Genomic DNA, 16,154 nt, shown 5'->3' with positions numbered 1-16,154 from the left:
TGTTGAAGAAACAAGAGGTGGGAGTGACGGAAACCCTAGGTCAAATTAGTAAGTTGTCAGACTCACTTCTTATTCAAAGAACTCAATTTTTCTTGGGATTCTGGGTAACTTCATAATAAATTCTAGGTACCTCATAATAAATTCTTGGTAACCCCGTAGAATGATTTGACAAGGCAAACAAAGTGAATTTGATTCTGTTAGACCTAGAATCCTTCCCATGATAATGATGAATTTGGAAGTAGCAACAATTGTGAATTTCGTTGTTGAAGAAACAAGAAGTGGGAGTGACGACAACCCTACATCAAAATTAGTAATTTGTCAGCCTCAGTTCTCGTTTGAATTCTCTCTGTTCTGCCGACACGGGAGACATTCAAAACCTCTATTCTCTCAAAGAGGTAGCGCTATATTTGACCTTATGTTGATAGCTTTTATTTCACTCATAAGAATTATCTGGAAAAAAAAAAGATTTTGTATTTTGTATACTATGTATTAGCTCGTTTCCTTTCTTCCAAAATAAAAAAAATTAGAGATTGACTTTAGTTATTTGCATCCATCCAAATAACATGTTAGCCCATAACTTAGTTTTGCTGTTTAAAAAATGTGGAAGATTTTCGATACCGCTCAAGTTCCAATAGTAACGGCAGCACATTGCCTGAATCTTATCTTGTAGTCTTTATATTATTTTTTCGTTATTCATTACATGTTTTAATATAACTTACATTGTGTGTACTATTATTAGAAATACACGTGCAACACACGTGTCGAGAAACTGGAATAAATATAAAGCAAACACTTAATAAATTGAGCAACTTCTCTCTTGTCAATGTAAAGCGATACTTAATCCTTCAATTGTTGCATTTTCAATCTATGCTTGGGCTACCTATACTATGAATATTTATCGTTGGAACAACCATTAGAATGATTTCACAAATGCAAAGTACTTCTAATATTCGTTGATTTCAATATTTTCTCATTTTTATTAGAATTTTCCTCTGTAAAATCATTTTATTCCTTTGTCCTCTCCGATAATTAGGGCCATGAATGTTATGGTATGCAACCTTTGTCCATATGACATTAAAGAATTATGGTGGTTACCTCTTTGGCATTTCTTGGAAGAAAGAGATTTGTACTGTTTGTTTATCTCAAAGTGATTTGTAGCCAATTGTCATTGAAGCTCACAATGCAGTTAAATGTTTTTACCTGAACTTTGCAGGGTAGTGAATCAACAATACAGGCAAGCTGATTTATGTGTGCAAAGCAGAAAAAAATGAACACAAAATTTCAGAGTCAGTATGTCAAGGATTAACAAATTATAGGAGTTGTAACAAAAGAAATCAACGAAGTACTCTCCACTAGCAGATTTTTCACTTTTGATGTCGTATTCGTTCGGATTCTTTAAAAGTATACTATTTTTGGAGAATCTCATATGTTTTTCATATTTTTGAAGAGTTTGAGCAATAAAGTTGATCAATATTGTTTGAAACTAACCCAAAATTCAATATGTTGGTATCTCTCCTCACTATTAATGAACAGTGAAATACATCTAGTTCAACCAATGTGAATCCATATGTGAGAATTGTGCATGTCTTATGAAAATGATGTTTATGATGATAGGGGGCTTTAAATGAAAGTATCAATGTTGTTGTGAAATATTTACTTGCATACAAAATATGATCACGATTGTGAAAGGTACTTCTCATATATGTATGCACATTGGTAAAAGGTTCTGTCATCCATGTTGAATTGTGTTTGAGGAGTTATCCTATGTTTTGATATAATGAGTGTGGGTTGGTATTGATCATTTTATTTCATTTGTATTGATATTTTACTTTTATTTATTCTATTGGGATTTGGACTTAGCACCGAAATGAATTTGAGGTGGAGATTCTTGGTAGTAGTAACTTCTAGTCCCAAAATTATGTGCCCCGTATGATTATTTTAATAGGCCTACGTAGTGGATTCACTTTAGAAAAAGATGATATGTACGGATTTTTACCTTGGTAAGTAGAATCCCTTCTTTTGGTGTGAGGGATATATCAGATTCCATGATATAGTTTTCATGCTCTTATTGTCGATTAAAACTAATATCCCTCAAAATGACCATATTTCTTCAATGTTTTTCTTATGTCTCTTATTTTAAATGCATTAACTATATTTAATGATTTATATGTCATTGCTTCTCTAAGATTTTAAATGTTCAATTATAAGTCATGGATTACATGTTCAAGCTATTTACGTCACCATGCCTATTTTATGCATATTGCCCCATACTTTGTATATTCTATGTACTGAAGCATATTTGTGCCCACATTGTTTCATTAATGTAGGTCCAACATTACTACCTCTCACTCTCATGGCTAGTTGATTTCTTCTGAATTTCAAGAATTTGGTGAGTCCTTATATTCCGAGGACCGAGAATTTACTTGTTCATGTCTTTCATTATTTTTAGGATGATGTGCGTGGTGCATGAATTACGTCCCAAACCACTTTTTTTAATATTATATGGCTTATGGAGACTTATGTTAGATTTATGCTTTGCCAAAACTCTTTTATGATATAAGACTAAGAATTTTGAATTCTTTATACTATTATCTTGTATGATGTATGCTATGTGGCTTGTGTAGGGTCTCTCGGAGGCATATACACCATGTTACACCTAGAGTATACACTACATCGTGACATTAAGGGAGATGACTTTCTCGTCTATATGAATCAAACAAAAAAAGGATTTATCTTCTATTTCACTTTAGCTCTTCTTGGACTTCCGAAAAGATTTAGACGTCCTACTCAAGTTTAACATAAGTTTCAATTAGGGATGGACATTCGATATTTTGGTTGGATTTAGGGATTTTTTTTTCAATTTTCGATTCTTGTACAGCGCGTATCGAACACCAAATTAATATAATTCGGTTCAGTTTTTATTATTTCGGTTAGGTCTATGTTATTTCGGTTAAGTTTTTGTTAGTTCGATATTTTATGGGTCTACTTTGTGGGCTTTTTAAAATTTTGTAATTTTTTAAATTTATTTTATTTACTTTGTTTTTTAAATTATTGTATGATTCAAATTAAAATTTTCCCTTGTTAATACATTATAATTGAAATACTACTAAGAACCAATAAATTACCAAATACTACTAAGAACCAATAAATTACAAATTTAAATTAAATACTACTGAAAAAGCCTTGTGACTTGTGAGTAGTTCCAACTTCTAAGTTCCACAATTGTCCATTGATCCTTTTATTTTTTCAAAAAGTTAAACACAATTATACAAATGGGCAAAGAGCACTGATACAATTCTCTTTAACATTATTATAAAATATCATAATTTTGCTCAATGAATGTAGGGCAACTCAATTAAACTATCAATCTTTAATTTCCTGAATTCAAGGAAACATTTAAATTCATCTTACCCCCCTCAAAAATCAAATCAAAATGAAAGAATCCTCATAATAATACAAAATGATGTGGCAGTTTTAGGCCAAAAAGGCACTAACAAGTAACAACTTTACAAGTAATTAAACTTCACAACACTTCACAAATACAATGATCAATTGATCATACCATTAAACAACAACGAAATAACAATCTAACAAGTAACAATAATGCACCAATGTAGTTTTCATGAGATCATATTCAAGTTTCAAGTGCCAACAATAACAAATAACAATAATGAACAACAAACAATATAGCCTCTTCCATGAGTCCACCTTCAAGTTTCAAGTGCCAACAATAACAAACAACAATAATGAGCAACAAACAATGTAACCTCTTCCATGAGACCACTTTCAAGTTTCAAGTGCCAACAATAACAAATAACAATAATGTTGTTTCGTGACTCTCTTCCATTTCTTCCATGAAATCACTTTCAAGTCTCAAGTGCCAATAAAATTACCAAAACACTAACAAAATTTGGTACTTTACACCTTTCTTCATTGTCTTAACTCTTGGACCCCTTAAAATAAATTCAAATGTTAGAATACTACTTTTAAGATTAACAAAAATGACATGATTAAATAAATGACGTATTAAAATCACTACTATTAAATACTTGAGACTTGCAAGACAATCATAGATCAACAATGGAAGAGTTTCTTCGACTATTTGACATCGTTATAAATAAGAAAATCAAATATCTCATACAACACAATAATATTTTATTTTTTGCAAAAACAAATAAAATAAAAAGTCTTATCAAGTTTAAATTTTTTAAGAAATTTCAAACTATCTTCAACACAAATAGGCTTAGTTTCTTGTCTAAGCCAATTTTGGACACAAATAAGGCATTACACACATTTAGGAGTCAATAAACTTGTAAAGGGATCAAGAATACGATCACTGATGCTAAATCCACATTGCGATGCCACTCTCAACATAGGAATAAACAATACATCTCGAGCCAACTATGGAAGTACAAATAATCTAGGAGAATTAACTTTTCACCAAATCAAAATATCAAAATGCTTAGATTCAGGCTCTTGGTCTTCAAGAAGATATCTATCCAACTCAGATTTAACACTAAACTTCAAGAATCTTGCTTTTATTTTTTTACGTACAACTTAGTTCTCAAAGAATTTGTTTCACGATTTGATAAAGACCACAAGTAGATGAATCAGATGAGTCAGATGAAGATAAATATTTTTTAGAACCTTTTGCATACTTACTCATAGATCGGAAATAATTTCTTCAAGTAAGAATCCACTTCATCATTCACTATCTTTCCCTTTTATTCCCCTAGAAATTACGAGCGAAACTAACACACACAAATTTATTATGACGAACCAAAACAAAAGCAATAAAAATATTTTGTTCATCTTTTCATGAGTACCACAATATTTCTTGAACTTTTCTTTAATCTTTGAAGTCATTTTACCTAAAACATCATCACTTGCCATACATACTTTCGAATAAGCATCAAGCTCACATATATCCTCAAAATGAACATCACAAGTAACATATCGTGAACCTGAAACTTTCAATGTGAGCCCAGAAAAAATTTCAGGAAACTGTGACATTCCTCACATTAGTCGAATCCTCATTTTGAACTGAATCTACAATTGTTCCATCTTCACAGACATCAGTAGAAAGAAAAGAATTAAAATTATCATCATAAAGATCAAACCTCTCAAAAGCCTTCTCAAACTTTTATGTCGTGTCAAACATCAAATAAGTGGAATTCCACCTAGTAGACACATCTACAGACAACATTTTGTCACATTCTATCTTTTACGATTCAATACATTTCAAGAAGTTTCTTCTCCTTTTAGAAAATGATCTAACATATTTCACCATGTATCTCACCGGTTTAATAGAAGGACCAATTTCTTTCACACCATCTTGCACAATCAAATTAAGTATGTGAGTCATATATATAGCATGAAGATGTTTACCGTCCATCATATTAGTTCCTCAAATATCTAATTTATTGAACAACTCTAAAACTTCCATATCAGTTGAAGATGCATTATCTATTGTAACAGTAAAGACATTGTCTGAATTGCAATCAAGTAAACAATTACTAATACACTCAGCCAAATGCTCACATTTATGACTAGTGATAGGAAAAAAATTAATATTCTTTTTATGAAGCACCAGTCCTTATCAATAAAGTGATCCGTCAAACACATATAATTGATTCTTCGCACCCGAAGTTCATGTGTCTGTTGTAAGATAAATTCTTGGTTCTATTTCTTTTAAATACATTTTCAAATCTATGTTCAATTCACCATAAACTTCATAAGAATCCCTTGTTATGGTTCTATGAGAAGGAATGTGAAACAAAGGTTGGACTTTACTCATAAACTTCTTAAAGATTTCTTTTTCAACAAAACTAAAAGGTATTCATCCAAAATTATCATCTCAATTAAAGCTCTCCTACAAACCTCTTGCTCAAATTTCCATGTCTCTATACTATTACTTTGAATATTTAACAATTTTTTAATACCAGATGCAACAGGCGGGAACTTATACAATTTACATTGGTTAGTCAAATGTTGTCACAACCTACTTGTTCCAGTTCTAGTTGTATCAGCAACATAGTTTTGTTTACAATGTACACTTTGATTTAACTACTACACCATTTTTTTAAAAAAAATCAAAATGTTGCCAAACAAGAGATCTAGGATCCATTTCTTTTTTTGTTTCCTTTGTGCCAATTGATACATCATTGCGATTAGTAGGTGTATTATTAGTAGAATCAACCATACTTATTCAACTTTAATCAACCACGCCGATATTTGATTAATTTTGTTCAACCATCTATATAAAGAAAATAACAATGAATTGAACACTAACAACTAATTAGCAAGGCAGCAACAAAAGCAAAAAAATTCACAACGAATTCAGCAACAACTAACCTATCAAGCCCCAAGCCTACCCCCTGGATGTGGACGACACCCAATGACCATTGCTGGCCTTGATCAAACCCTTGGCCTGATTTACTTAACTCAACAGAAGACTTAACTCAATAATAAACAAGAATCGTTCTCAAAAGGATAACTTTAAATATCATGTCTTGGCCAAAATGATATTTAAGTCTCAAAATGAAATATATGAAATGTGAGATAAATAGAGACTGAAAACTGATTATCTAACTGACTATGCGTCTATGGAATTTCTTTAATACTAAGTTAAATATTGCGACAAACCCCTCAACATTCTATAAATGAAAAGTCTGAAAGCAATAAAAGAGTCCTCTGGAATTCTAAGAGGCCCACCACTGACTCTAAGTGCTTAAACTGGATCAACGAGGCAATGAATGTTGATTCTGGTTACCTGCATCTGCATCATAAGACGATGCAGACCAACTGGCATCAGTACATTGAATTTACGAGTAGGTGAGCTAAACAATAACTTAAGCTTGGTGAGAATAAGAAATAACTTACCTTGGCTCACTCAGCTCATGAATTAGTGAACTTAATATAAAGCAATAAAACACATGCAATATATATAAATCTTCGTAAAATAGTAAAACAACTTAGCTCATTAAAGAACCATCACTATAAACCTAAGCAAGTACAATGTCTTACCACGTTGCAAGAGGACCGTCCTATATCTTTCTATCAGTATAGAACTTGAACTACTAAGTGGATCCTCTAGTCTATGCTAAAAATCACTACGGAATCATCTAAAAACTGTGACCCTTCTTCTGTCCATATTTGCTAGGTTTATGGGGGATTGAGTTCATATGAACTCGCATCCCCATTGTGGTGCTCAATACTACTCCCAAAATAGTTAGCTCATATGTTTTTAAAACAACTTCTTCTCTGGTTTGAGGTAATTGCTCAGACATAGCTTAAAAGCTCCTCTTTTGGAAACCATAGTTTCTTTTTTGCAAAAACTAGACAAAGGATTTATTGGAAGTCTAGCTTCCTTTCTTGCTCAAGATGTGAAAACATTTATAACTATTAGGGAATACTTAGTTCGCTTATTACATTTGAGAAATGAACTCAACTTTTTACTCTTTCCTTAACTTGCAACTTAACTCTTAGGGAACACTGAGTTCCCTTATAACTTTTGATAATTGAACTCAACTCTTTAATCTTTGTTTAACTTGTAACTTGAGCCTTAAAATAAATTTAACATGTTTGTTAAAGACTCTTGGAAACTTTAAGAACTTACTTTGACTTGCTTCTTAACTTTTAGACTTGACTCCTAACTTCTTTGACTTTGATCTTAACTTTCTTTGAATTGGATTATGGATTCAAGGTTCATGATATCATGTTTATGGATGATTTCATGATGTTTAGATGTACCTTAGAGTATTGGAATCAACAAGAAACATGGGTACATCACTTAGGAACTAGTACAAAAAGATGGGGAATGAATGGGTGTACAGGCGTCCTTGGCACTCTGAGAGGCGTGGGGCGCCAGACCCAAAACTTCAGAGACCGAGTTGGGGAGATTTTTCTAGTTTTCCTCCCCAAGGCCCTACGGACAAAAACTGTCATGTGGGGCTATGGGAGGCGAGGCGCCCTAGAGCCTTACGGACATGCATTTTTATTTTTCTTCTCCATTTTTTCTACTCTAAACCCTCTAAACTTCCATGGTTCTTTCCCCAAACGCTTAGGATCACTAACACACTCAATACCCAATAGATTAAACTCGAAAAACAACCTGGAAACATGAATTAAATCAACTCTAGGAATGCAACAACTCATCCAATAAGAATTCAACAATATTCTTCAAGAACTTCACTTTTCATCATTCAGTTTACTTTAAATTTATGAATAAGTTGGTGTGTGGGTGTACTAACTCAGCATGAAAATATCCCATATACCTTGATAGAGATCACCCCCGACGAATTCCACTCGCAAAACCTTAGCATCTTGACGAATCTCTGATCTTTCTCAATTTTCCCTTCTTCAAGCCCGAAGCGTAAAATAACCTTCCGAATCTAAAATAAAACTTATTTTTACCCCAAATAATCCCTTAAAATGAATTAGGAAATAGAAGGTGAAAAGACTAGTTTGCCCTTATTTAAATTTGGAATCAAACTTTCCTCACTTCAACAACCCAACTTGTGAAAGACATATCTTCCTCATACGATATCGATATCGTGCAAACTCGGTGTCGTCGGAAAGATATTTTCAAGGGATTTACTTAAGGTAGAAGTTATGACCATTTGAAAATGACAAAAACTCACTTTCTTCACTTTGGAAATTTTCCAGATTTTTCCTTATCTTTCCAAAAGTGATAAATTTTAGTTTCTTAGCTTATTCTTGCTATTACGAGTTACGAGGTGTTACAGTATCTCCCCCTTGAGAATATTTGTCCTCAAATGAGATTTCTTGCACTAAGATAAAAATAGTAACATCAAGTTTAATACTCAACAGTAAAAAGAAAGTAACAACATTCTTAAGTTCACCTTCAAACTCAAACCGTTATGGAAAGACTTCCAGTACTAAGCAGTAAATTGTGCACCTCTATCTGAAATAATGGAGACCAAAACTCCATAAACTTTTACCAATGATCTTCCGCCAAATGAGTTGTCTTTACTGGCAGGAAATGGGTTGATTTTGTCATTTTTATCGATAATCACACAAATTGAATCATGTTATTTGCGAGACCTTGGCAAGTCTATGATGAAGTCCATATTAATCATCTCCCACTATAATTCGTGAAGTTCTATATCTTTGCAAAACTTCCAGGCCTTTGGTGTTGTACTTTCACTTGCTGGCAATTCATGCAATTAGTAACAAACTCAGCAATGTCCTTCTTCATACCTTCCCACCAATATACCTCTCTCAAATTGCAGTATATTTTTGTGGAACCCGGATGAATGGATATCAGGAGCTATGAGAATTCTCTGTGATCCTCTCTTGGAGTCCATCCACCCTAGGTATACACAATATACCTTGATACTTCAGTACACCATCTCCCCCTTGTTCAAAAGCCAATACTTTTTGCCTATGAATATTCTCCTTTAAATCAATAAAAATGAGTCTTGGTCTTGATTTTCTTTCACCTATGGAACTACTGATGATTCAGCCCTACTAGTCAAAACTATTCTTCCTTTTGTGGAGTCCATAGGTATGATTCCCAGGCGTGCAAGTCTATGCACATCTTTGTCTAACTCCCTCTTTTATTTTTCAACATGGGCGGTACTCCCATGGATAACCTTCTTAAAGCATCAACAACCACATTAGCCTTACTTGGGTGTTAAAGTTAACTCATGTCATAATCCTTGAGTAATTTTAACCACATTCTTTGTCTGAGATTGAGCTCTTTTTGGGTGAACACATACCATATTCTTTGTCTGAGATTGAGCTCTTTTTGGGTGAACACATATCGTAGGATCTTGTGATAAATGAATATATCGACATGAACACCATACAAGTAGTGACACCATATTTTCAAGGCGAATACTATAGAAGCCAAATCTAAATCATGGGTTGGGTAATTCTTCTTATGAACCTTCAAGTGTCTGGAGTCATAAGCTATAACTTTTCCATTCTACATTAAAACACGGGCTAACCCAAATCTAGATGCATCACAATACACCAAAAAACCTAGGTTACCCTCTGGTATAGTCAAAACTGGGGTAGTAGTCAACCATTTTTTCAATTCCTGAAAGTTTTTATCGCAAACTTCAGACCATAAAAATTAACCATATTTTGAGTCAACTTAGTCAAGGAAGATGATATAGGCAAAAGCCCCTAAACAAACCTTCTATAATAGCCAGCAAAACCCCAGAAACTCGTAATATGTGTTAGAGACATGGGTCTAGTCTAACTCTGACCTGCTTCTATCATTTGGGTATCAATCTCTAATCCCATCACCGAAAACGATATGTCCCAAGAATGACACAAGCCTAAGCCAAAACTCATACTTGGAGAACTTGGCATACAACTCTTTTTCTTTCAAATTCTTAAGTACTATTCTGAGATGAATAGCATAATCTTCTTCATTCCTTGAATGGATTAGTACGTCATCAATAAAGACGATAATAAACATATCTAAATGATGTTTGAAGACTTTGTTCATAAGATCCATGAACGGTGCTGGTGCATTGGTCAACCCAAAATACATAACAAAAAACTCATAATTTCCATATCTAGTTCTAAAATCTGTCTTTGGAATGTCATATTATGTAACTTTTAACTGATGGTAGCCAGATTTGAGATAAGTTTTTGAAAAATAGGAGACACCCTAAAGTTGATCGAAAATATCATCTATCCTTGGGAGAGGATATTTATTCTTGATAATAACCTTATCAATTGGAGGTAGTCTATACACATCCTAAGGGAACCATCTTTATTTTTTAGAAACAAGACTAGAGCTCCCCAAGGTGAGACACTTGGTCGAATGAAACATTTATCTAATAGATCTTTCAGTTGTTCATTCAACTCCTTTAACTTTGTTGGTTCCATTCTATATGGAAGAATAGAACTAGGACGAGTATGTGGAATGATGTCTATGACGAAGTCTATATCTCTCTCAGAAGGGACTCCAAGTATATCATCAAGAAAAACTTCTATAAACTCCTTTACTATAGAAACTGATTGAAGGAAAGGTACCTCAACACTTGAGTCATTAACTAAGACTGATTGATACATCCCTTTGAAACTAACTTTATCTCCTTAAGGTATGAAATGAAATGACCCTTGGCACTGATGAACTACTACGCTACTTTAGGAATCTGAAACTTGACAGCTCAATTCTTACAATCTATTGACGCATAACAGGCTTGAAGTCAGTCCATAAAAAGAATGACATCAAATCTATCATGCCTAACTCCACTTGGTCAGCCATAATGTTATTGTGATTGACAAAAATAGGAAAATCACAATAAACTCTTTCCGCTAGAATAGAATCTCCAACAAGGGTAGAAACACAGAAAGGTTCAGAAAGTTTCTTAGGAAGATTTCAAATTTATTTGCAACATAAGGAGTTACAAAAGACAAACTTGCTCCTAGGTCTAGAAAAGCATAAACATCACAAGTAAAGACTTTGATCATACTAGTGACAACATCTGGAGAGTTCTCTTATTCTTAGCGGCTAGTGATTGCATAGAGGCGATTTGCTCCTCCACCATTGCCGGAAGTAGCTCCTCTAGGTGCAACCCTTTCTAGTGGAACAGATGATGAATATTGGGCTCTATTGCCCGAATTTCCACCAACTTACTTATTCTTAGGGCACTGTTTCATGAAATGAACCTCTTGACAAACACTTGAAGCAACCTGACTGGAGATCAAGATATTTACTGGCGTGGTTTGTACCACAACTACCACATGCCGGAGCCCAACAACCTCCTGTGCCACACTACCTTGGGACTGTGTTGGTCTAGCCTTGAAGTTCTGCAAATTCTAGCCATTATGCTTACTCTCTTTCTTGGCGCAAGTGCACTAGTAGATGGTATAGGCCCCTTTTGTTTATGAAATTATGGCCGATTCGAACCACATTTATGCTACCTTAAACTCATTCCTAGTCTTAGATTTCTTTTTCCTGTACTCTTCTCTTTCCCTCAGCTTTTCGTCTTCAACTTGTTGTACATATACTATCAACAAGGATATATCCATGCCGTCTATCATCATTGCAGCTCTGACCTCTTTTCTTGAAGCACGACCCAAACCAGCAACAAATAATTTCATTCTGCTACTCATGTCCTTAACCATCTCAGGAGCATAGCGAGAAAATTGGGTGAACTTCAGCCCATACTCGTGCACACTCAAAGAGTCTTTTTTTCAGAGTAAGACACTCTCACACCTTTTCCTATTTCAGTTCTCGAGGAAATAAACACCCCAAGAATGCCTCTTCGAAACAAGTGCAATTCGAATGTAGTGCATCCTCTTCTCTGCCCTCTTTTCACTGGTCAAACCAAGTCCTAGCCACATTCTTCAGTTGGTATGAAACTAGCTCAACTCTCTCAACATCAATGACATGTATCAAATTGAAAACCTTCTTCAACTCTTCCACAAAGTTTTTCCGATCCTCAGTAGTGCTCGAACTATAAAAACTTGTGGAATTCATCCTTAAGAATTCCCAAATTCTTGAAGTGTCAGCCCCTTCTTGTCGAGCTCCCCTATGTTGACCAACCTATTTAGTCCCACCATGACTCAGCATACTCATACCCACACGGAACTCAGTGTTGGTAAGTTTCCCTTGAGGTTATACTTTAGGTGCATTGGGTAACTCGTTCCTAAGGTTCAACATTTCTCCTAGATGGACAACCTCGTGCTGCTCTTTTTGGAGGCATAGTAATCTGAAACACGCGCAAGCATGAATAAGAGAGAGAATTTTAGAGATAAACTCTAATGGATGAAAAGTGAATATAAGAAGTGAGAAACTCCTAGATGTCAAATCCTCCTAATCATAGATGTGGCGCGCTTTACCACTGACTCTAAGTGCTCGAACTGGATCAATGATGCGATGGATACTGATCCTGGTTGATTGCGTCTGCATCTTAAGATGATGCAGACCAATTGACATCAGTACATTGAATGTACGAATATGGTAGTTGGATTGCTAAACAATAACTTAAGCTTGAAGAGAATAAGAAAAAACTTACATTGACTCTACTCAACTCATGAATTATTGAGCTTAACATAAAGCAATAAAACACATGCAATATATATAAAGATTTGTAAAATAGTAAAAAAAACTTAGCTCGTTAAATAAAATGCAATAACAAAATCAATATTACATATATATTAAAGTAATATAGTTTCCGTGGGAGATTCTCTAACCGACAATCATCAATATAAGTCTAAGCAATGGTACAACGTCTTACCTCACATTACAAGAGGATCATTTATACCTTGCCATTAATATAGAACCTAAACTACATAGTGGATCCACTAGTCTATGCTAAAAAGCACTAAAGAATCATCTAAAAAGTATGACCCATCTTCTATCCATGTTGGTTACATGGTTTATGGGGGTTTGAGTTAATGTGAACTTGTGTCCCCATATTGATGCTCAATACTACTCCTAAAATACTTAGATAATATGTTTTTACATAACTTCTTCTCTAGTTTAAGGTAATTGCTCAAACTTATCTTTAAAAGCTCTCTTGGAAATCATAGTTTCCTTCTTGCTAAAACTAGCCAAAGGCTCTGTTTGAAGTCTAGAATCCTTTCTTGCTCAAAATGTGGAAACATTTGTAACTCATAGGTAATAGTTAGTTCCTTTATAAGTTTTGAAAAATAAACTCAACTTTTTACTTTTTCCTTAACTTTCAAGTTAACTCTTAGGAAACTTAGTTCCCTTATAGATTAGAGAATTGAACTCAACTCTTTAATCTTTTCTTAACTTGTAAATTGAGCCTTAAAACAAAGTTAACATGTTTGTTAAAGACTCTTGGAAACTTTAAGAACTTGCTTTGACTTGCTTCCTAACTTTAAGACTTTACTCTTAACTTCTTTGACTTTGATCTTAACTTTCCTTGAATTAGATTATGGATTCAATGTTCATGATCTCATGTTTATTGATGATTTGATGATGTTTAGATGTACCTTAGAGTGTTGGAATCGACAAGGAAACATGGGTACATCACTTAGGAACTAGTACGAAAATATGGGGAATGAATGGAGTGTCCAACCATCCTTGGCGCTCTGAGAGGCATGGGGAGCCATGCCTCAAGCTTTAGAGACGAAGTTAGGGAGCTCTAGCAGGCGCGCCTCCCCAAAGCCTTATGGACAGAGACTATCATGAAGGCTATGGGAGGCGCGGCGCCCAAGGACCTACAGACAAGCGTTTTAACTTTTCTTCTCTGTTTTTTCAACTCTTAACCCTCTAAGCTTTCATGGTTCTTTTCCCAAACGCGTAGGATCACTAATACACTCAATAAAAAATAGATTCAACTCGAAAAACAACATGTAAACGCGAATCAAATCAACTCTAGGCATGCAACAACTCAACCAACAAGAATTTAACAATATTCTTCAAGAACTTCACTTTTCATCATTCAATCTATTCAAAATTGTTGAATCAAACAAGTTGGTGTGCGGGTGAACTAACCCAATACGAGAAGATCTCACGTACCTTAATAAGGATTAACCTCGACGAATTCCACTCACAAAACCTTAACGTTTGTGATGAATCCTTGATCTTTCTCTCTTTTCCTTCTTATCTTTTCTTTTCTCCAATCCCTAAGCGTAAAATACCTTTATAATTTAAACTAAACTTAATTTTACCCCAAATAAATCCTTAAAACGAATTAGGAAATAGATGGGTGAAAAGATTAGTTTGCCCTTACATAAATCCGGAATCGGACTTTCCTCACTTCAACAACCCAATGTGCGAAAGACATATCTTCCTCATACGATATTGAAATCGTGCAAACTCGGTGCCGTTGGCAGGATCATTATAAGGGATTTCCAACCATATCAAGAACTACCCCTAACTTATCTTGAGCTAGAAGTTATGACCGTTTGAAAATGACAAAAACTCACATTCTTAACTTAGGAAATTTTTTAGGTTTTCCCTTATCTTTCCAAAAGTGATAAATTTTAGTTTCTTAGTCTATTCTTGGCTATTATGAGTTAACAGGTGTTACATAGCCAAGAAGGTGAGGCAGTAACAACAGAAAAATAATCACAATAAATTCAAGACTAATAGATAACAAGTAAGGCAGTAATAAAATCAAAAAAACAAATCACAATGAATTCAACACTAACAGCTAACCAGCTAACCAATAAGGCAGTAACAAAAGCAAAAAAAATCACAATGAATTCAACGCTAATATCTAACTAGTAAGACAGTAACAAAATCAAAAATCAAAAAATAAAAATAAATGGAAGAAAATTTTTGTTTTTTAAAATTTGGTAACTTAAAATGGATGAAGACAACACAAAAACAATCAACCCATCAAATACAATACCTCATTCATGGTGATCGCCGGTCGGTCGATGGTGATCCCTATTCGGCTGCTAGGTGATGTCGATCGATGTTGCATGATGTTGGATTGTTGGTCGCTAACTCGCTGCTGTGTAATGAATGTTGCTTATGTGGTGCTTGCTGGCCTGCAACATTCTGGTCGTCCGGTCATTGGATTGTTTCTAATCGGTCAGTCGTCGGAAGACGTGAGAAGTACCAAGGGTGAAGTGGAAAAGAGTCAAAACTGAAGATTGATGTGTGGATGAGGTGTGAAAACTTAAAAATTAAAGTTGGACCTAATTAATTTTACCTATTTTTTATTTAATAGTAATAAAATATTAATAATATTGTAAATATGGTATAATATATTTTGATATACCAAAATACCAATATATGCAAAATGACATACCGAAAATCAAATCAAAATATAAAAAAATACAAAATTATGTACCAAATATCGAACCGAAAATATCAAAACTGAAATACCAAAATAATTCGGTTCTATTCGATTTTTCAATTTCTCGGTGTTTATGCCGATCCCTAGTTCCAATATCAATTCACAATTTAGTTAGAAGAATGAGTTCAACCTAACTTCATAAATAGTACCTAAGAAATGTAGTACCTAGATTTCCTATTTTATTCTTTTCTACATGGTAAAGAATAAAGAATAAGTCAGTTACACCATAGCCAATCATGTATATGAAACCATAACCAATCATGTATATGACAACTGTATGTTTGTATAGAGTTAGAAAGTTCTTTTTATTCATTTGTAATTGTATGTACATCTAGACATGTAGAAAATTTTCCTGCCCTTTGCTTATTTTTTTTCCTAGAA

General features: G+C 34.0%; 1 long non-coding RNA gene across 1 annotated transcript; it reads right to left on the bottom strand.

The window, feature by feature from the left end:
• Nucleotides 1-681: 681 nt before the first annotated feature.
• Nucleotides 682-15,577, bottom strand: LOC109118927 (uncharacterized). The gene is made up of 2 exons (XR_002026102.3): nucleotides 15,321-15,577; nucleotides 682-3,953 (listed from the first exon to the last, which is right to left on the bottom strand). It is a non-coding gene; the product is annotated as an uncharacterized lncRNA (long non-coding RNA).
• Nucleotides 15,578-16,154: the final 577 nt, after the last annotated feature.

The sequence above is a fragment of the Solanum lycopersicum genome, chromosome 11 (assembly GCF_036512215.1).
Source record: "Solanum lycopersicum chromosome 11, SLM_r2.1".
NCBI classification, from domain to species: domain Eukaryota; kingdom Viridiplantae; phylum Streptophyta; class Magnoliopsida; order Solanales; family Solanaceae; genus Solanum; species Solanum lycopersicum.
The sequence above is the reverse complement of the archived record's forward strand: the minus strand, read 5'-3'. Positions and strand labels throughout refer to the sequence as shown.